The sequence below is a fragment of the Bombus vosnesenskii genome, unplaced genomic scaffold, assembly GCF_011952255.1.
Source record: "Bombus vosnesenskii isolate JDL3184/JDL3185 unplaced genomic scaffold, Bvos_JDL3184-5_v1.1 scf7180000016273, whole genome shotgun sequence".
NCBI lineage: Eukaryota > Metazoa > Arthropoda > Insecta > Hymenoptera > Apidae > Bombus > Bombus vosnesenskii.
Window position 1 is genome coordinate 14,471 of NW_022884342.1, and position 23,393 is coordinate 37,863.

Genomic DNA, 23,393 nt, shown 5'->3' on the forward strand with positions numbered 1-23,393 from the left:
GAGTGACGCAAAAACGCGGTTAGTAAGAACGAACCGGTAAGAGGAATCGCGAGATAACAGGAATGAAAGAAGAGAGAAAAATATTCGGAAGAAAGAGCGAGAGGGGGGAGGGGGGAGGGTAGGAGGGGGGGGGGAGAAACGAGAGAGACAGAAAGAAGCAACGTTGAAACGTACGCATCGAAACGAGGCAAGAGGAGGGCCGAGAAAGAGGAAAACCGCGACGAAAAATTAATGAAAGGGCAGAAAAGGCGAAAACAGGGAAAAAAGGCGCGGAGCCAGGAGGAGCGCGGCGCTGCAGCTGGCGCTGCCACGCTACGGCGGCCATGTTGGCCGCGTGCAACGTGATTATGGTGGCCGCGGACGAGTACAGGCCCTTCTTCCTGCAAGAAAATTGGATGCACCGAAGAAAGAGAGAGCCGGAGACCGCGAAGGGGACGTGTGTGCGGCCGAGCGCGCGCGCGCGAACCACACTGGCCAAGCCGAGTCCGAAGGCGTGCCGATGCAACCTGCAATCATCGGGGTGGAGCGACCACCTTCGACCCGTGCGTGCATCTCCGTGAGTGCCTCTCTCGGCTCCTTCACCACAACTCTTTCCACCAGCCACCTTCCTCCGAGCTGTCGTCCCTCCTTCTTTTCGAATTTCGTTTCGTGGCCGCGCGATCCTTGTCCTTCGTACCGCGAACCGCATTTTTTTTCCAAGGCAATGCTTTGATACGAGGGATGCGGCAATTGATGATAGGGTTGGAGAGAAGACCATGGATGGGCATTCGGTTTTTCGGATGAGATGTTCTCGGGGCCTCTTCTTCGTTGGGTGGGGCCGGACGTGTTGTTCCAAGGATACCGAGCAGATTGCTTTTCGGATACTGTATTTTGGCAGATCATTTGTTTTCTTACGGGAATGAGCAGAGAGAAACTACGTATTTGTGAGAGATTGGAACACTATGTTTATGTGTACGGCATCTCTTTATGTATAACGTTGGTAGATCTAAGGTTAGGATTTTAAATATACAGGATGGTTCAAAAGTTAATGGTACTTGAACCAAGTACAAGATTCTTAATCGACCAGATGAAAATTTGTGTTATGATTCTATGCTCTGATAATCTGACGCTATACTTTTATCGTTAAGTTTAATATTGTAAAAATGTGTTGCAGGTATTTGAAAAGATTCCTGTGGAAATGACGAAATCCATGGCAATGTTCGGCCAAAAACTAACAAGTACTTGCAATTCGATCAGGCTTCCTCTTGGGCAACGGAGCGAGCAAAGAAATGCAAACGACTGGTGGAAGAAACCACCCTCTTCCGCCTGCAACTCGGTTCATCAACCAACTAACTGTAGGTTCTTATAAAAATGTATGAACGTGTTTCAGAGACCTTGTAGCCGAGGCCGCGCTAATTACGACTAAAGGATATATCGATGTGGATCGCAGGTTTTCAAGCGGACCCAGGGATCGGGGAAAATGCACGCGTCGAGGAAGCGGATCTGAACGCCGCGCCGCGCTGCCACGTCGCTTTGATTCATTGCCGGCAGCTCGGAGAATTGCCGGTTACACGGCGGCCGTTTCATTTTTTCGATTCTATCTGCATCGTCGCGATAACAAATCTGTGCTCGCGGCACCGGCGGCGTCGCAGCCAACGTTATGCACGAGGATCCCTCGGCTGATCACGCGAACCACCACCGGCAAATAGCAACGAAACCGCGACCCAGGACAGCTGCCTGGTTGCACGACCGCTACCAGCCGTGGCTCACGATCGACTCTGCACGCCTCTGAAATTACTATACCACGCCGTGCACCACCGGTCGAGATAAACGTCACGACACCGCAAACGCAGACCACTCACTAATAATTCATCGCTGCTCTTTGATCCTTGATATACCAACGTGTGGGGCAAGTTGTGGCGTGGCGCTGGCTTGAAAGGTTTGCACGCAGTGGTTTGTCGAATCGTTGCAGTGGTTGGTGTTTTATGAGTTGGCCAGGCTTGAGTTTGTTGGATGAGGTTTGGATGCTTGACAATCTTTGCCCCTATTCTTGAAACGGTGGATCGAGTGAGACTGCATAGATACTATTGGGCTGGCAACTAAGTGGTTGCGGATTTTGTCATTAGGTGGTATTGACAAAATCCACAATCACTTAGTTGCCAAGCCAATAAGTATTTAAATAAGGTAATTGTACCTCTTGGTACCCTGTTTTGAAAATATTTTGTTAGGGGGAAATTAAAGTGTTGCATTCCAATGAGACAAGTTTCAGAAGTGTAAAGGGATGAAGGATAGGTTTGATATAGTTACTCATTACTTGATATTGTTTTACTGTTTGTTGTAAAGCAGGTAGAGAAATTGCAGGTGGAATTGTTTTAATTCAAGTGACTATTTGTATTGGCTTGGCAAGTAAGTGATTGCGGATTTTGTTATTAGGTGGTGTTGACAAAAACCACAACCACTTAGTTGCTAAGACAATACTTAATCCCTTTACGCAGATTGATAATGTAATATGTTCTTGGTCAACAGTCATCAATAAAAGTAGATAACAGATATATTTGTGCATTGAAGGAATATACTTCATATACACTTGTGTGTGGTAAATGTTGAGGTTAAGGTTAACTGATTGAAGAACGAGTGGATGGATTTGTAATAGAAAAGTATATTGAAATAATCAAAGGTATAAGTATAAGTTTATACTGATTCAGATCCTTACTCTCTTAGTGTTACTAGACAATAGAATGATAAGAAGCACGTTCATGTATTTATAGCAAAGGGACATTACCAAAAAAGTTAACCTTTTTACTTCAAGGTCAAGGATGTGTTGTTTAACATATTCTTAGGATTCATTCTTGTATCGTGCAATGCAGTAAAGTTTATATTTAGCTCCTTGAAGCTGCTCAAAGATTAGTCAGTGTTAGTTTCATATTCTGTTGAGGTTGACTGATAGAGAAACCAGTGGATGAATTTGTAATAGAAAAATATATTGAAATAAGTAAAAGTGTTACAATACAATAAGAACATGATAGGGAGCACATTCATCTATAGCAAAGGGCATTACCAACAAAGTTAACCTTATGGTTTTAGCTAAAGGCTACAAGGAACATAAATAGAAAAATGTTCATCAGTTCCTTTGTTCCTAGACCTTGCAACCCAAGACATAATGTATACTCAAGGGTACAATAATATGCACTGCTCCTCATTTAGAATGTTTCTGTGTAATAGCAGTCTCCAGGTCACGGTTATACATACTTGAAGTAGTTACTTCAACAGTAAATAATATTCTTTCTTATATTTAGCCTGACTGGACACTACCTGATATCCTTGCGTGGGTTAGTTTTATTAGTTTGGAATATTCAGATGAGTGGGATCTAAGAGGAGATACAAATTTACCGATGGTTTGTCACGTTACAAAAGGTACTGATCGATGGTGTATCACGTTTTTGGATAGCAAAATCTACTGTAAAGTTCATACCGTTACAATATTACGAGAGTCAATAGAGGGAGCAGGAGAAGAGCAGTCATCAATCGATCAGAGCACGCACAGTCTGCTTACACTGCCTCGTATATTGCTGCTAAACACGATATGAGGTCTAAGATGAGTGCTCCTTCATCAAGTATCAAGCACAGCTACGTCAAACAACAATTCACAAACTATGACTGGAACCGTTACAATGCTCCAACAACTTTCATCAGATTCCCCAACTCAGCCAAACGACAGCACACGATCATCGACGAACATGACCCTCCTCAACCAATGCGTACCAACTTATCCACTGAATAAGGAACACTGTCCATCCGAGGAAAGCTAAAATAAAAATCAAACGATCATTAATATTGTGCATGAAGGAACAACACCTGTACGAAGTGAACTGTGAAACAAACTGCGATTCCCAGCAAATAGATTCGTGACGCAAGAAACATTCGCGACACCGGTAGAATAAGCAAATGACCAAGGCACGCTAATAGGAAGGTTCGGCCGGCTGGGAAGAAAGCGTGCGGACGGATGACCGATCGTGGCCATTCGTCAGAATTTTTGCGGTATTTCGAGATAGAGGCGCCGGTTAATACCCGCGGATACACAGCTAGAAACACTGCTCACCCGTAATCCTGGCGATTTGTACGAGTCGTCCTCGAGCTGCTATCTAATTACAGGTACACGCGGCATATTCTAATCGCAGCCGCCAGCAGGGACGTCGGAACGCGCCGCGATCAATTTCGCGTTCGTTTCTTTTATTTTCCCTTCTTTTTTGAAATCGTTCAGTTGTCCGCTAGATTCTACGTACACCTTGTACCTTGGAACGTGGTCGACCAGTCGAACACTGTTATTGCTTCCGCGTTGCGAATTCTCCGTTTCGAAGGCAGCTCGTAGAAGATCTGTCATCGACGTGGCTGCTGAATATTGAAATTGTTGCCGATTATCGCGGAAGTGGTGGGTTGAGTATGATAGTTTGAAGCGAGTGCAGTGTCGTTTGACCCTCTTATACGAGTGAATCGAGTCCCACGTGGCTGGACTTTAGGAGAGGAGCATAAGAAAAGTCCAGGACTACTGTACTTTTGGATCGGGCTCTTGAATCTGTATTCTACACCGCTGTTCGATAATGTGTCACGTTCTGGGATGATCGTTCTCGGTTTTCGAAGATGATTCACACAATATTACGTGTATCCTTCAATAGCCATAACAGACAACAATTTTTGTAGGAGCGCGTAATCTCGAGAAGCCAAAAACTGCGTAGTGAATGAGGTGATTCTGATAACGCGTGTATGCGTCAATAACAGCGATTATGTTCAGCCGTAAAATAAATGTACACGCGTGTATGTCGAAAATATGTATAGCTGACGTATAGCTATATATAGCTACTTATACTTATTTGTATAGTCATTTATATTACGTACAGCTATTTGGTGAAAAAGGCAAATTTCATTTGTCGTTTATAGTAAACGCATACTTTATTACCAACATAAACAAATCCATATTTTTATCAAAATAATTTAAAAAAAAATGAAATCTAAATAGAAGAAATACAAGAAAGAAAACATAATTTCCTCCGCATATTTTTCTAGTCATCCAAAGTTAAGAGAAGCTATTCTAATTGAGAACATTTAGTAGATACCGTTCGAACATTCAGAGATATCGTTGTATTGAGGAAGTAGGGGGTGGTGGAAAACGATTCTGGAGACGAAGGGTAGTCGGTACGCAAAACGGGAGTGGTCTCTGGGGGATGAAAAGCGCCATCTTCCCATTAGACGCGAGATTGATTTTGCGAGAAGCTCCTTACTGTAACAGGCGGATCGGCGTTACCGCGCGGATCGCTAATGTGATTAAAATAATCCGACGATAATCAAAATACAAAGGGCCGGCCAATTTCGGACGAGCTTCATCCCCGTAATACCATTAAGACCGCGCTGCGGCGTCCATAGAAAAATAAGCCTTCCCCTTAGCGAGCGGATAATCGCTCGCACACTTTCCGAACGATTATTAATCAGTCTTCACGCTGTTCGATTTTTTATCCCGCCGTGACATCAACACGAACATGTTTTTTTTTATTTTTCTTCCTGTGTTCTTTTCTTTTGTCAGAAGTCTCTGTTGCGTTTGGAGAAAATTGAAAAAAAAAGAGTTTGATTGAATTTTATTGATTTCAAAGATAATAACACTAATCAGATAATATTGGAATGTTATTAATGTTTTTTTGTTATTCCTTGTTGTCTTTCAATTATTTCACTGCTTAGCACAAATGCTATTTGAGGAAATTGTCAAATATATCAGAAACATAGCATAAATTTCATCATATGTAATTGTTGGTTATTCGTGTGATTAATATTTATTTTCCATAAGAAGCTAAAAGCGCATATTTTTTATACCTGGTGTCAGAAGTGTAAGAAATCTTGACAGAAATAATTATTTTCTAAATTGTTCATTCCGAATCCTTCATCTGTCAGAGGGCTAGACGTGTTTCATTGAAAAAACAATGATAATTGAACGTTTAAAAGTCGATTTGTAATTTAAGAAATGAAAGAGAACAGGTGAAACAGGTGCGCAAAGAAAGGAGAGCGCTCCGTAAGTTCTTAACCGTCTCAACAACGTTGCATCCAGGTTTCGTTCTGAAAGTTCGTGTCTTGCTCACCACGTCCCCTGTCGTTTCCTTCGTTCCACCCTGAACATCGGAAACTCGTAGTCGGATAAAAAGTTTATTTTAATCTATACAAATTTTAAGTCCTCTGCGGCCCTCCTGGCAACGGTGCAAAGTGTCACGACGGGAAATAAGATCGACCGCCCCTCGAACGCTCCCACCCCTACACTCTCTTCCGTCCCTGCAAATCTCGCGTCTTTTTAGCTTGTACCTCTCCGATATCCCCTTGAAACTTTTTCTCCACCTTGTGGAAAAAACGATTCTTTGTACAATTCCACCACCTGTTTTACTGCAGCAACAACATCAAACATGTCTTTGGTTGTCATAAATAACAATAAAACTTGTCACTTGAATTGTAGCAATTCCTCTGTCTGTGTTATTGTAACAACAATATCAAACTTGTCGTTGACAATCTTATAATTCTGCAACTTGTTAGTTGAATTTCGATAATTCTTACAATTCCTCCACATGTTTTATATCAGCAACAACATCAAACATGTCTTTGGCTGTCTTAAATAACAACAAAACTTGTCACTTGAATTGTAGCAAATTTCTCATACAATTCCTCTGTCTGTGTTGTTGCAGCAACAATATCAAACATGTCTTTAAATGTCTCAAATAACAACAAAACTTGTTACTTGAATTATAGCAATTTCTCATACAATTCCTCTGTCTGTGTTGTTGCAGCAACAATATCAAACATATCTTTAACCGTCTTAAATAACAAAACTTGTTACTTGAATTATAACAATTTCTCATACAATTCCTCTGTCTGTGTTATTGTAGCAACAATATCAAACTTCTCGTTGACAATCTTACAATTCTGCAACTTGTTAGTTGAATTTCGACAATTCTTCGTACAATTCCTCCACCTGTTTTATAGCAGCAACAGCATCAAACCGACTGTTGATCATCTTCCAATTCTATTAGGTTGGCAATTAAGTGATTGCGGATTTTTCAATACTACGTAATGACAAAAGCCGCAATCACTTAGTTGCCAACCCAATGTAAATAGCCACTCGAATTAAAAATATTCCACGTATAATTTCTCTGCCTGCTTCACAGAAAACATTAAAACAATATCAAGCAATGAGTAACTACATCAAACCTACCCTTCATCCTTTTATGCTTCTGAAACTTGTCTCACTCGAATACAACACTTTAATTTTCTCCTAACAAAATATTTTCAAAATGAGGTATCCAAGAGATACCAAGGATAGTCCTTCCTTTCCTCTCATCTTCTCACGATCTTACTTATTACATCAAACCAACTCCTACGATATTCACGTAATAGCTCACCGCTGCATCATCGATTGATCGAAGATCGAGCAAAGAGCGCCGTTTCGATAGTCATGGCGGTAATCGTCGCTAATCGTCCGAGCGTTTCCCAGCGCCTCGATGAGCAATCGTCCAAGCTGCGTAATCATCGCGCCAACACACTCGTCTCTCCCTGTCGCGACGTTCATCTCGTTGCAAATTACACGCGCGTCTTATTATCTGACAGATTCTCACGTGTCGTCAGCGAGAAAGTGATGTCCCGTGCCGCATAACATCGATCGATATTCACGCAATTAGGCGTTCGTCAGCTGGCCAGCCTTTCGTTGCGACTAACAAAGACCTGACAATCAACGTATTATTTTCAATGTCTGTGCCAAGTGAACGACGATTATTATCTTGTATTCCAATACGATCATCGAAGTAATATCTGGAGATTGTTATCTGGTTATGTTTACGTAATTTCGATGCTGGAAACATGGTGATGATCATTCGAGAAGGAAGGCTCAGTGTTTATTAAAGTTTCGGTTGTATCGTTACACTTCAGATGAAGCAGGTGCAAGTGCGAGTGAATTGACTGACGTGTAAATATTTTACATAGAAGTTTGTTATTACTGGCAAATGATAAATGGAATTAAGCATTGGTAAGTGTAGGTAACCGCATCAGTTACAAATTTTCTTAATATAATTTTAATTTTAGGGCACAATTTACATTTTCAAAATAAACAAATTTGTGCATAAAATTTCAAGTATGCATTAGAGTTTCAAGCTATTATTATAGTTTTGCTTATCGATTGCGACACATGGTTCGAAGAAATAGAAAAATGGGGTTAGGTTAGCCCAATTTCATTGGAAAATTTTGAAAATTGAAAATTCGAATATCTGCACCTATCGAAATATCGAAGTTAGGGACGATTGCTGAGGTAGGTAGAATGTTACTATATAGAATTCATACTAAGAACGATACACAGAGAAAGGGGAGTATACGTGACAAAACAAGGTTCACGGTATGCTTCATTAATCGCGTTACGCTGAATTATTGCGTTCGCGGTAATAAATCCTTCGGATGATTCCGGCGAGGAAAAGCGGCACTGCGATGTCTATTCTAAGTACGAGTCTATCGTACATCGTGATACATGAACTAATATCGTACTTAACGTTCCCAGACGTAAACTAATTATTTTTAATTGGGTTTCGATCCCCGCACGCCATCTAGCTTTCTCTTCCATGTCCTCATTATTGATTAATAGAATTTCTTTTTACCGAATTATTTGATATATTATAATGACGATAATTAACTCACAAAATTTATAAAATTATAGTCCATTTGAAATCAAGCGGAATTCAAGATTACTTAAAGTACAAATCCTTCCTTCTGTTTGTTTTTATTTTCACGAAAGTGTAGGATCCTTTTATTGATCGATAAATCTATTTTCAATGGACTAAACAGAAAACGATTATTTAACGTGAACTAAATACAATTATGTGCTGTAATTAAGATAACTAAATAGTTAATTCACAACTCTCCTCCTCGACAACGTTGGCAACACTGACTTCTCAACTAACTACTGACTGTTAATTCTTCCTTCTACCGCGGCCATATTTACTAGGCCTTATTCGACTGAAGGACCGATCGGTCTATTGAAGTTTCCTTTTGCAACACTTTTTCTCGCAACATTGTTTATGGTTCACCCGATATTTCTTAAACGATATATCCACGATACTACAAAAGTAATTATAAATCAAGCCAAAAAGAAATTAGTCGCAAGTAATTGGAAAATTATCACAGTAGGTCAAGCAGAAGACCAAACTAACATCCAGCATCCAGTTATGAAACATTTACCAGGATCCATTTCACTTGTCATCTTCAATTCAGCCTTTGCTTGTAAAGCTGGATCACACTCGGACCAGGACGCACTTGCACGCGTCGTTTCTACCCCTACATCCTCTCCTAAGTCGTATCAGAAAGTAGTAAGCGGCACTTGTTCTTCGAAATTACAGTGGCGATCGTAAGTCTTAAAACGTGACTAGATTCCAAACGACAGAAACTTGAACCTTCGAACAGAGAGGAAGAGTGAAAGAGGAAAAAAGAGAGAGCGGAGGGAAAAGAAAAGAAGGGGAGGGGGAATGGTAGCAGACTTACAGAAGGAGGATGGAAAAGGGTTCCGAGGTTGCAGTTAAATAAAACCGACAAAAATCTTCCCCGGGGAGGGCGCGAAGGGTCGTTTTTGGATGGCAAGGCACGAAGACACCGGCCGATGGCAAGCGGCTCAGACGGTCGCCATGTGTATAATAATGTTAAAGAATGTTAAATGTGCGAGGGTTTCGAGGGCCGCATACATTAGTTGTTAACAATGCTATAAAGGACACTCGGCCCGTGTCTCGCACCCCCACACGCGCCACGACCAGATTTACGATCGCTCCTTTCCGCGCCCGATTCTTATGTAACGCTCCTCAGCGACATGGAGGGTGCAAGCCGCCTGCGGATCGCTTATGAATGAAAATATTATTTGACTCGCCTGCCCTCTCGCAGTTCTCTGCCGAAAATTTGTGATTCTTCGAGAAGAGTTCCTCTGTCGATTCGACTTGCACGAAATTATAGACATTTTTCATAGTGTTGGAGGATAAAGGATTTTAGTTAGTAGAGTTCTATTGGAGTGTTGATGTCGTCTGTGAGCGATGCGTTAAGCTAATTGTTGTGAAGATTTTATTTCACAATTTTAGAAAGCTCCTAGCTACTTGTAATTGCGTGTATAATTGCGTGAATTTACATTTACATAATCATTGTGTGAAATGTGTACACTTTTACGTATTGTTGTGAAGTTTCAATTTCAGGAAGCCTCTAGTGTAGATATTGTAACAGGTGTTTGAATCTGTATATTTTGCATGTTTTCGTACACTGTATGAAATTTGTACACTTCTACGTACGTAAATTAAATGTACAAGCATCCGCAGCAATTCATCTTGAAAAGTAGTTCAAACGTTTGTAATTGATGATTGAGGTTAGGTATCGTGGTTTACTTATGGATACAGCTTTGATAATATGCAAGTTTTTGGAAGCATTAGTCGTCCCCAAAACAGTTTATTTTACGTGCATTAGAGCTAAAAAACAATAGTTATAAAACAAGATCATTTTCCAACCAGAAAAATTCTGAGCCTTGTTGCCAGCTTTGTCTAGTCTGACTACGATGGATGTTTCTACTGTAGCATGCAGCTGCGCTGACAGTGTCTCTGCTCGCTTTTACATTACAATAATCAAGTTGTATAATAGCGAAGAATCACTTTAATAATAATTTCTCTTAACAATAATATTAATATAATTCCATATTATGAAATCGAAGAAAATGTTAAATTTTATTACCTTCTCTGTACTATCCCTATTTTTCTTCACTTATTCGTTATTTCGTAACAGCCTGTGCAATATAACTTTATTTAAAAAGAAAACTAGCTTCAGTTAAGAAATACAGGAAGCTTCAAATAATTCAAATTATCATGAAAAATGAAAAAAATGTTAGATAGCATACTTCAACTAAAGAGGACAGTATATCTAGCGCGATAATTCAAAGTAACCATAACATGTGTCCTTCACCGTAAATTGTCTAAGAAAGTATGATCGCCCTGTTTCGTGCTCATATCGAGCATAGTCGGCCATAATACACAAAGGCCTTGACGGTTAACTCACAGTCACTGACGGTATACAGAGATCGGTTCGCGGCTGTTGAACACAGCAAAAGGTTTAGCAAGAAAGAACGAGAGGGGGCGCGGTTTCGCGAGAATTTCATTTTCCAGGCTAATTGGCCACGCCACACCGTGGCCTACAGTAAATTATGCGAGGCGTCATTTCGTTCGGATTAAATGGAAAAGCTCGCATCGAAGACAAGAAAGAAGAGTAGGAAAAAGAGAAAGAGAGTTGCATTACCGTAATAGATGTAATTCATCGTGGCCGGCGGCACTTGACCACGCAGCATTTCCTAAGCAACCCCACACGCGCTATAACTTATCACCCTTGTCAACTCGTGCAAGCTGCAACCCTTGTGATAATTGTTTAAACCGACCACTGGCCACCCCTTTTAGCAGAAAGGACCGAGGCCGGTCGCTCCGGGCGTCGCGCGTTCGTGTATAAACTTTATGTACTTAGAGGCAAGCGTGTAGGTACTTAATTACGATTAAATTACTCCCCTTAAAACCCGTGGCGAACTTCGAAGGCAGGCGCTACGCCCGATAATAAATCGCCGAAAGGTGGACGCTGGTCTTGCTTGTCCCGTCGCGGTTACAGAAATTCTTTCAGAAAACTTTCTTTCCTCTTCCCTACGGTTACGTTTCGTACATTTCTACACATTCATAGTCATATTCAGAGTAAATATGCCTATAGAGACACCACGACGTTTCACAGACTTGGTTTCACGTTTGTATAAAGGTGCACTTTTGTAAAAAACATTTTTGCGAAAGAAAGACACTTTCCGGATAACCTAATGTATTTTGTAAATTATTGCCTAAGTTCTATGTATAAATCTCCCAATAAACCTAACCTTAAATTCTCCATTCGTAGTTATTCATTACGTTTAATGCTATTTACTAGCAAATAACTGTCGTACGATGCTTGTTTCTATATTGTAAAACTATACACAGATGTATGTTTGCTGCGAATCGTTATGGAATATTTTTAGACAACTTCATGTGCTTTGGTTAGTGTCCTATATTCACGTCAATATCGTACACAATATCACTTAGGATCAAGTCGACCAATAACATCACTCATTACATTGCGATACTCGGCACTGACCATTCTTTTTCTACTAAATATTTTACCTGCTCAGAAATAAAAAAACGAGAGAAAAATATCGTCTCTCATAAACTTGAAACTGAGAAACTACGTAAAAATATCGTCGTAGACTAAATCGAAAAATAATAGAAAGGCAAAAAAAAGAATAAGAGCGCGAGTCTTGTATCTCGTGCTCGAAAGCGAACATGAAACGCGATGAATAGACTTTGGACGGCCTCCAAAAAATATAGCGAGACAAGAACGGGGGCGATAGAGAGCGCGCTAGAAAGAAATGGAATAAGAAAGAAAGAAGAGAGAGAGAGTTGGCTCTCGTAACGAGAGAAACGAGTCAGCCTGGAACACTCGAACGGTAAAGCGAAACGAGGCCGGACCAGGAAGCCTCGGAGGAGTGAGAACGCGATAGCGAGCAAATAATAGGGAAATGATTTGCTCCTTGTTAGATAAAGGACACTGTGAGGGGACTCGCGAAAAGAAATATTGCCCCGAATGAAAGGAAGTAGGCGAAAGAGGAGGATCGAGCGACGCTCGGCCCCCGGGGGAGGAAGCGAATTCTTTTTCCTCGTAACCGCTCTTCTTCTTCGACTAGGTCGTGCCAGGTCATCCGTGTACGCATTCTGCTCGATTAGCAGCTAAATAGTGTTATTAAATAGGATTTGGATTTCGATATTTAATTCATCCACACAGATTCAATTTTGTATATTCTGTATTTCAGCACCATGCACAGCCACTGACTAAAACACGCTGGATACACTCTGATAATTAACACGTGTCAGACGTCAAAAACAAAAGAGTGTGGTTAGAAGTCGTACCAACTTTGCATGTGGGAACTAGTGATCATGCCAACCTAATATTTTCGACAACAAATAGCGGCCTGCATTTCTCTTTCCGATGGAACTTGTATCTTTCATGTGGGTTCATCGTATGCTGCATTTTATGCGTTCAGTCTTTCTGGATTTCTTAAACCTTATTTCAGTGAAAAATTCAGTCCTCGGAACGAAGGAATTTTACATCCTGTACGTGAATTTGGTAGTTTGTTGGAATAAGAAAATATTTTTAATGAATCGATGATTATGAAAGCAGAAATTGTGGAGTTTACAGTTTTCTTAAGTGGATTTATTGGATTGGCAACTCAGTGATTGCGGATTTTGCCATTAGGTGGTACTGACAAAAGCCGCAATCACTTAGTTGCCAACCTAATATTCAAGAAATGGCATTGCTGCAGAAGAACGTTACGTTTATAGTGAGTTCAGTTTACGAGTTGACTAATTTTCTTCCACTCGACGAATGAAAACCTTGACTTCTTTACAACTACGGCCAAGACACTTATTTTTGTAGTGTAATTTACCAATTAAAATACTAATAATATAATTACCTTGTTCAAATATTTATTGGCTTGGCATTTATTTGTCAATACCACCTAATGACAAAAGCCGCAATCACTTAGTTGCTAAGCCAATAAATTTGGTAAATAACAAACTGCTGAATTTTGTTTTTGAGAAATTTGATATAAAAATGATAAAATATGTGTAAAAAAGTAATGGTTAGAAATATAAATAGATTTCTTCAATAGCTTTTCGCTCAACTGATTTGTACCGACGGGATTTGAATTTGGTAGATGATAAATCGACATGGTTGGGTACAGTTTTTTTCAAAACGTGTTTTTAAGTGGTTCAACGTGTAGTATTGTTAAAGAATCGATGGTTACAGTAGAAGTACAGGAGTGGAAATTGTTATATCATGACGTACAGGGCTGTTAGCTGGGAAAACACGATGGAAGTTCGATTTTCGTCCAGTCACGTTTCATCACTACGATATCGTATCCCATCTTTCGTTGCTTATTCCAATTCATTATTTTAACATCGATCCGATCATATCACAGCATTGCCAACGATAATCATTAATGGACTGTTCACGTAATTATACGAACGTTTAACATTCGTTGTTACCGCGACATTTTTAGAAAGTTTCTTCAATTAAAGTTTCCAATTATTCATTGCGAAAAGAGATTCCAAAGGATTTTAATTTCTTCGTGACAGTGGAGTCTTCGAATCGATTCAACTTTTAATTAATTTTCACGCAGAATCTTCTGGAATTTTTTTTTTTTTTAACAATAACATTCCACGGAATATCGACTGCTTTCAAACTTTCAATTCTTTCCATGGTTTCTCCCTGATTATACTTTGAAAGAATTATTCCTATTTTATCTCTTTTGGAATAACAAGAAGACAACGAATTTGTTTAAAAACCTGGAAACTCTACTACTTGGATAATTTTATTTTATAAAATATATTCTTCTAATACTAAAATATATTCTCCTAATTATTTGGCATTTTTTCTCATAGTATACCCATCCTAGAAAAATTGTGTGTTGTTGTAAAAATTTTCTTGAAAACCTAAGAATCTCCACATTTTTTAATGATTCACTTTATACTCTAGAAATATCATTTCCATTCCAATTCTTATGGACAAACAAGAAAACTAAGAAACTAGCTGGAAAATGACAAAGTTTCAAAGATTTGCAACAAATTATCTCACCAATAAAAATCTCAGCAAACGATTTCCTCCAGATATTTCATATTTCAAATTATTCTCAGACTGCCAATATTTTCTACACTCTCACTATATATACATTGGCTTGGCGACTAAGTGATTGCGGATTTTATCATTAGGTGGCATTGACAAATCCGCAATCACTTAGTTGCCAACCTAACATATCGTTCACACGAATAATCCTCGTTTGGTATTATATTTATTATTTGGAAAATGATGAATAAATTTCAAGCTGTAACGAGGATGATGAGTGGAATTTTGTTTTTGAATTGCAGAAATATTCCTTGGAATCTCATGCGATATTTAGTGGTATTGTGTTTCATGTCCGTTTCTATGTATTACGTTCAATCTGTTAGGTTGGCAACTAAGTGATTGCAGATTTTGTCGTTAGGTGGCAATGAAAAAGTCCGCAATCACTTAGCTGTCAAGCCAATATATGCAGAGTTTGAGTTACAATATAAAATTTGATTTATAATACATAAAAATATCTAAATATTCTAAATTATTGGGTTGGCGACTAAGTGATTGCGGATTTTGTCGTTAGGTGGCATTGAAAAAGTCCACAATGACTTAGTTGCCAACCGAACATTATACTGTGCTACACTATACAGAAATACCTTCTACGCTTCTCGCGAGCAACGAAAGCGTCGGTAATCTGCCGCAAAGATTTTCTCCCTTTTCCAGCAATTTCACGAAGCTCTCACGAACTGCGATCGTTTTCCAGTAAACTCATGACAGGTGCTTAGTGACGCGTTTCCCAGAACCGGAAAATCCTCGATTAGATTCACGAAACGGCGCGTTTAGTCGGCTTGGAAAACAAGCCTTGAATTCGTGTAACGACGAAAACAACGAAAAACAGAAGAGCGGCGGCAGGGGGTGGAGGTGCGAGATTCTGCGAACGAATCGGCCGGCATTTCTCCGCTTGGCCGAGCGAAGGGTTGACTCGTGGGATGGTGAGCAGCGTAGGTGGAGGTCGAGGATAGGGTATGCATGGCGGCGGAGAGTCCGGTAGCGATCATCAATCAGAAAGGCAGTCAGCCGTCCGTCGGTTGGTCGGCTGGTCAGCCACGTCCAACGCGTACGGAGTTTCGCGCGAGGAACGCATCTACCTACGAATCCGCGAGTCATGCTTCGACTACCGGGGCCCCTGACAATCGATCCGTGCCGCTAACCTACGCTCCTCCGCTTCTTCTTTTCGTATGTGTCGGTGAACAAAGAGGGAGACGGAGATGGGTTAGGGGAAGTTCGAGTTGCGGAGGTTTTACGTTGTTTCAGAGTTGGATTTGTATATTGCTTTCGGTGCAATCGTGTCTTTCATCCTATCGTGTCGTTCAGCTACTCAAATTTCAGGTTTGCGTAGAGGATTGCGGTTTCGTGAAGTTCCATTCGGTTCGTATGTGTTTCACACTTGTAAAATTGATTAAGATTACTGTTGATCTTTGAATAGTATTTTGTAAATGGTTCATGTTGGTGTTTAGTTGTTTCTAATTTGTGATAGGTATTGGTAGTAATACATGGATCTACAGATTATGCTTTTGAGAGTATTGGATTTGTCCGAGCTTTTACGTGGTTGTACTACCAATATAGATGAATTATAATCTTCTCAGTCATCAGATATTTTAAAAAATATAAACTTTTATCAATATCCTGATCTGTATATAATACGACTTTACATAAATTAATTTATAATTACAAATTCGAGCTTTTACGTGGTTGAACTACCAATACAAACGAATTATAATTTTTTCAGTCCTCAAATATTCCAAACAATATAAACTTTTATCAATATCCTGATCTGTATATAATACGACTTTACATAAATTAATTTATAATTACAAATCCGAGCTTTTACGTGGTTGAACTACCAATCCAAACAAATTATAATCTTCTCAGTTCTCGGATATTTCAAACAATATAAACTTTTATCAATATCCTGATCTGTATATAATACGACTTTACATAAATTAATTTATAATTACAAATCCGAACTTTTACGTGGTTGCACTACCAATCCAAACAAATTATAATCTTCTCAGTCATCAGATATTTCAAAAAATATAAACTTTTATCAATATCCTGATCTGTATATAATACGACTTTACATAAATTAATTTATAATTACAAATCCGAGCTTTTACGTGGTTGAACTACCAATACAAACGAATTATAATTTTTTCAGTCCTCAGATATTCCAAACAACATAAACTTTTATCAATATCCTGATCTGTATATAATACGACTTTACATAAATTAATTTATAATTACAAATCCGAGCTTTTACGTGGTTGAACTACCAATCCAAACAAATTGTAATTTTTTCAGTTCTCAGCTATTCCAAATAACATAAACTTTTATCAATATCCTGATCTGTATATAATACGACTTTACATAAATTAACTTATAATTACAAATCCGAGCTTTTACGTGGTTGCACTATCAATCCAAACAAATTATAATCTTCTCAGTCATCAGATATTTTAAAAAATATAAACTTTTATCAATATCCTGATCTGTATATAATACGACTTTACATAAATTAATTTATAATTACAAATCCGAGCTTTTACGTGGTTGAACTACCAATACAAACGAATTATAATTTTCTCAGTCCTCGGATATTCCAAACAACATAAACAATATCATTTATCAATATCCTGATCTGTATATCATACGACTTTCCTTTACATAAATTAATTCATAATAACAAATCAAAAATTCGATGACTTTAACGCCTTTCCACCACATTTTCTATTTAAAAGAAAAAAAAAAACACACACAATGTCAAATGACACATCTTCCAAGGAAAAAGTAACCTTCCTCTACATTTTATATCATCGTCTCTCATCCTACTCTCAAGCAACTTTACCCTTCGGGAATCCTCTTTCAAAACACCATCATATCAAACGCAGGGGCCTTCAAGGTGATCACGCTTCGATAATTAAATTACGAAACTCTCTCGCTCCCCTTTTTTATACTCTCTTTGGATGTTTCATGTTGCATGACTTTTTATCGGTGGCCTGACATTTTCTAAACAGAATGGCTCGGTATTCTGGACATGACCCGTCACGACAAGCCGAGCCAGCCGCTGGGAGATCTTTCAACGCAACCATCGGCTAATTACCTCAGACAATCCCCTCTCCTGCCGCTGTCACCCACCCCCATGGCCATGGTGCGCGTCTCCGTTTCTCCCTGGAGGCGGCGGCGTTCGCAGCGTGGCGCAGTTTCCGCGAAAGAAAAGACGCGTAAGAAGGGAGCGCGGCTAATGTTCCTTAAAAGTAAAGTGCTTATAATAGTAGCCGCTTGTAACGTTGCCGACGATCGCTGCTAAGTTGGTTTTAAAGCCACCTATTCCACGCCACGCTCGATTCTTCCTATTGTTCGTTTGCTTTCAGAGGAATCACAAATTGTCTCGGGCTTTTATCAACCTCTTGTCATTTGTATTTATCCTGAACTGCCTGAAGAGGTCCGAAATAGTTATACATACGGTACTTTCTCATTTAATGACTCCCCTTTATACCGTTCTTTGTATTTTGTAATTTTTTGGTAGTTTCTTTTCTCTGATATTCTTTAGAAAACTTCACCGTTTTTTTAGATTAAAAAAAAGTGACAGATGTTACGTGGCCACGTACATAGATGGCGAATATTCGCGCGATTTCTATATTTTTATGAATGCAGTTAAAAAAAATGGGATTTAGAGAGAAATTTTTGTCCTACAAAAGCAAAGCCGATGGAATTTCTATTTTCTTAAATGCAACTATATAGAAATAGGACTTGAACAGACATTCTCTAAATTTTCGACAAATACTTCGTATATTACATAAATTCTGTTATATTGCATTAGATGGTAATGACAAAACCCGCAATCATTTAGTTACCAACCTAACAGATGGCGCAAGCACCCTCGATCTAGTAATCGCTCACACTCATCCAAAATATCAGTTTATTTCTCGACATATCAATCTATGATTTTCATTGTCAGAGAGAAGCACAGTTTGAGTCACAATTTGAACATATCCCGAACTTTAAATAGAAAACTAACCTATCCGAGAAACAATCTTGCAAGCCAGCTTTCTACATCCACAAAAACTGTCTTCTGCTCTCTTTTCGCTCGACTTCCTGCCTCGCTGCAACCTCTGCATGCCCATTCAGATTTGACAAAAGGAATGGCCGCTATCGCTCGTGGACCTCCGTCCTTTTTCGCTCGTTGTTTCCTCGTGTCAACGTCCTGCGCGCAGAACCAACGACGAATGAAACGGCCATCAGAGCAGGCAGGGCCTTTGAAAGCGGCGCTGTCGAGCGAAGGCGGTCAGAGGAAGGGAAGGGGCTTAACACTTTGATCGGCGAATGACTGGCGACTTTACATTATGAAGCTAAACTGTTGGCGTCGAAGAGCGCGCGGACTAAGCTCCCGCGAAGTCAACTTTTTATCGCGTTGTGAGGCCCGTCGCGGGCAACAGGTTTTGCACGATCCTCGGGGACACGCTAGTTTCTCGATTATCCCGCTTTAAGCGCATCTCTAACCAACCTATTGCACTAAAGATTGTTATAGCTTCGAATATAACAGGAACATTGTCTTTATAAACAGCGACGCTTAACGGTTACTTCTCAGTGTGTTTTCAGATGTGCTGCACTTTTGCAAGCAAACTTTGCTTCACGTGTATTGCTACTCTCTCGTTGAGATTCACGCTTGAATAACTGGCAGAGTTCCAATCATGTGCGAATGATGCTATTTGGCTGTTTGGGTTTCAGATAGTTTTGTATTTTGCAAGAAAATGATTTGTTGATTTTCGAAAGTGTACTGTGTACGTCGTCGAGTAATAATATTTCACCTTGTATAAGGTATATTAGGTTTGTTACATTTTAATGTACTGCTGGATACAATTAGAGAATTGCAGTTACCAATGGTTCTATTCTATCAATTACGCGAATGAAGGACAGGATGCTCTATAACCTTGATAGATTGTTTAAAGACACACATTAAAAGTAAAATTAAATTAATATAGGGAACGAGTATAAAAATCCAGGTTACATGGAAAGCCACTCCCTGATTATTTTGAGTATTAAATATCTTGTAGATATATAGATATATTCTATTATATAGATTATATAGATATATTATATAGATATATTCTCAGTATATTTCAAACATAACAATGGAGTTTCATTACAGCGCCAATCAAATTCTTTAACGTTTCCTATAAGACACGCAACGATATAACCAAAAAGAATATTTTCAAATATTCGAATAGCTTCGTGAACAGCTGCAGCTACTCTCCGGCGTATTCGTCGGAACGTTAGCTGGTGAAAAAAACTGTTTCTTCCATTGCTGCGTGATTAGCGAAGAAACATCAGAGCCTTGCCACCACGAGACCACCAAAAGTGCAGAGGACATCTTCCATAATCGTCGTTAAAGAAAAACAATACCGTTCATGGTCCAGTATCGACCAAACGAGCCGCGAGCTCGAGAAATCGTCGGGAGTCGTAATCTCCGCTGAGAATCACGGTTTTTTTCCTTGAGAAAGTCGCTTGGCGAACATCGGCAACGATATCAGCCCCGGCCTTTTTGCCGTCACGCCGAGGAATCTTCTTTTCTATTCCCGTTCGTTCGCGCGAGTCTCGTTTTATATTAAAAATGAACTGTCGCTTCCAACGACCAACGCAGACGGGCATTCGACTGTAGCGGCACTTTTATTTGATAAATCGCGCTACGATCTTCTCCGTCGGTCATCTGAATTTCTGATGCATTATTTTCCCCCGGTAGCACCGGCTACGTCGAGTCGCGCTCGGGGAGGTCGACCGGAGGGTGGAACACCACGATCCACGCGAGCTGCTCTCTCCGAACGCCCTCGTCGAATCGACGGGGGACGATTTCGAAATCGATAGCCGCTAGTTTAATCGTCGTTATTCCACTGTTTACTGTAGGAATATTGCGTGTGTTTTTGTTGTGACGAAGAAAGTGGACGTTAGAATATTAGAACTTCAGCACGATGATTGTTTTGCACGATAATTTGGAAGATGTATTTTCATTTAGCAGCAAAAACGTTACGCCACGAAGCTTACCATAGGCCGTGTCCCTAACCGTCGCTCGTGGTACTACTACAGTGTCGCAGAAGGATCGTGTTACATGACCAGCGAAATATATACAATGTAGCGACAAGCGCATAGTTGTCGTCAAGCAGCGAATTTTAGAAACGTCGATTCGCCTTTGGGCCGTTATTTCATCTACACAAAGAAGGTGGCATACGTGATCATAGGCGCGAACGGTGGCGTGACCCGAGCGTAGTGGGGGTCGTCTCTTAGAGAAAACAAAGAAAAGATCGAAGGGCAATCAGTATCATTTGAGAATTCAAACGGAATGTATCGAGAGGTTGTGACGAATAAAATTAAAGTCGATTAGTCTAACGGATATATCGAGAAATATCATAAAGTCGGGTCGAATTCCGGTATCAAACTAATTGTATTTATCATTAAATAATTTCTGATGTGCCCATTATAATATTAAATATTGTTAAATATACAAGTTTATATTAACCCTGTTAATTCAGTGTTAAACTCATTTGTTATCTTAATCGAAACAGGGGAACGACTAATTCGCGGCGTCGGTTATCCGAATCGTAGCGAGATTTTACGCCCCTCGCTCACGCGTTTTCCTCGCGACCGGTCGTAACAAAAGGAAAAATAGGCAAGCAGTGATAAGTTAAAATAAGGTTCAATCGTTTTGTCTGTGCGCTGCGCTTTTGTTGTCAACAAGTGGTGGAATTTGCAAATCAGAGGACAATGTTTATAGCTTTGAATCTCTGTTTTTACTCAAAAAATTAAGAAATAACGAATTCGAAAGACAAAGATGTCTCTCTTTGTGGGAGACAAAATGGAAGAACGGTACACGAAGTAAATCTGTGTATATTTGAAAAAGAACAGAGTAATCTGAACATAGTGGAAACACAAGGACAATAGGAACAATATGAGTGTAGTGACAAAAGCATAATTTAAAAGAAAAATATAGAAGTGAGATCATAAAACGAAGATATAATTAGAAACGTCTAATTGTAAATGTATATAATGTGTATAGTGTAATAAATGTAATGACAAAGGGAAATTATTACATCAACGATCATTTTCTCGCCGACGTGTAACGACGCAACTCTGTCAACACACTGATGCAGGGACCATCGAAGCAAAAGGTATTACGTTGTCCGAAAAGTTTCTTTCGTTTTATAAGCAAACAATAGGCGCACAATGTTTTTCTTTTATACTTGTTTATTGAATTATGAACGAATATATAAACATATAATAATATAAAATAAATAATGTAGTATCGTGGACGAGGGGTCTGCGGGGTGTCGTGCGGATTGTAAACAAGCGGTTGTTCAGCATGTGCGTAGTGAGGTTAAGACGAAAGACAAGCGATTGCTAGGGACAATAAACGAATTAACGGCAGTATGAGTTGAGAAGTCGGAGAGTGCGGATTATGTTGTCGAATTGTAGTGTTGTTAGCGTTGTTAAGAGAGAGAGTTGAATATCTGTCGACGAGAATTGTTAATTAATTATCCAGCTGTTTTAATTATTATACGTTTGTTGCAATTAGTTCATGTTGAGTAACCATTGTTTTCTGTTTAATTAACATCTGTTTAATCCATTCATCGTTAATAAACTAATTATAATAGTTCACGATACTACTAATAATATAAAATAGAAATAATAATACTAATAATATAAAATAGAAATTGTTGTTCATCTACTATCACCTTATGAGACGAAAGAAACTTTTCGGACAAACCAATATTATAGAATCTACCTTAATCGAAAAATTATCAGATTCGCGGTAATTAACATTGAACCGAGAGTGTAGCTAAGTAAACAATTAATAATTTGTTTCCATTGTCGCACGAGACCGAGACGAGTTTTGGGCTCGTCGTCCACTCTCATCCATCATAGTTCTCGTTCCCTTTGCTTCGCTGACTTTCCACGCGTTTCTCCCACTTTTTCGCCGCAGCTTTTCCGTGATACTTGGCGAAACCTGCCAACGGTTAAACGGTTTATAAACAGTGGCGGTCCGGCGATTTATTAGCCGCAGGTTGCTCAAAACCAACACGAAAAATGCGCTCGCGTGCCTTATACTCCCCCTCTTCGTCTACTTTTATGTAACTCGGATGAAATAAATGAAATATTTTTCTTGTAGCTATTACATGCTTATATTAGGTTGTCCAAAAGTTTCTTCCGTTTTATAAGGAAACAATAGACGCACAATGTCTTTTTGTTTTATATTAGTTTATTGAATTATGCACGAAATAATATAAAACAGAAATTGTTGTTCATTTATTATCGCCTTGTGAAACGAAAGAAACTTTTCGGACAACCTAATGATGTGATTTGTGTACATAATTGTGTTTATATATAAATAGTATAATTTGTGTATATATTGGATTGAAACTAAGTGATTGCGGATTTTGTCATTAGGTGATGACAATATTAAATATTAGGTGACTAAAATATTAAAGATTTCATTTTTATTGATATTATTAATGAATTTATATATGTATTTATTTACTTAAAAAAATAATTTTTAATTTATTTAAATTAAATATAATGATTATATTAGTAATATCTTATGTTGAAAATTTTTATTTAAAAAATTTAATATATATATATATATAAGGAATTAGGCAAATTAAATATAT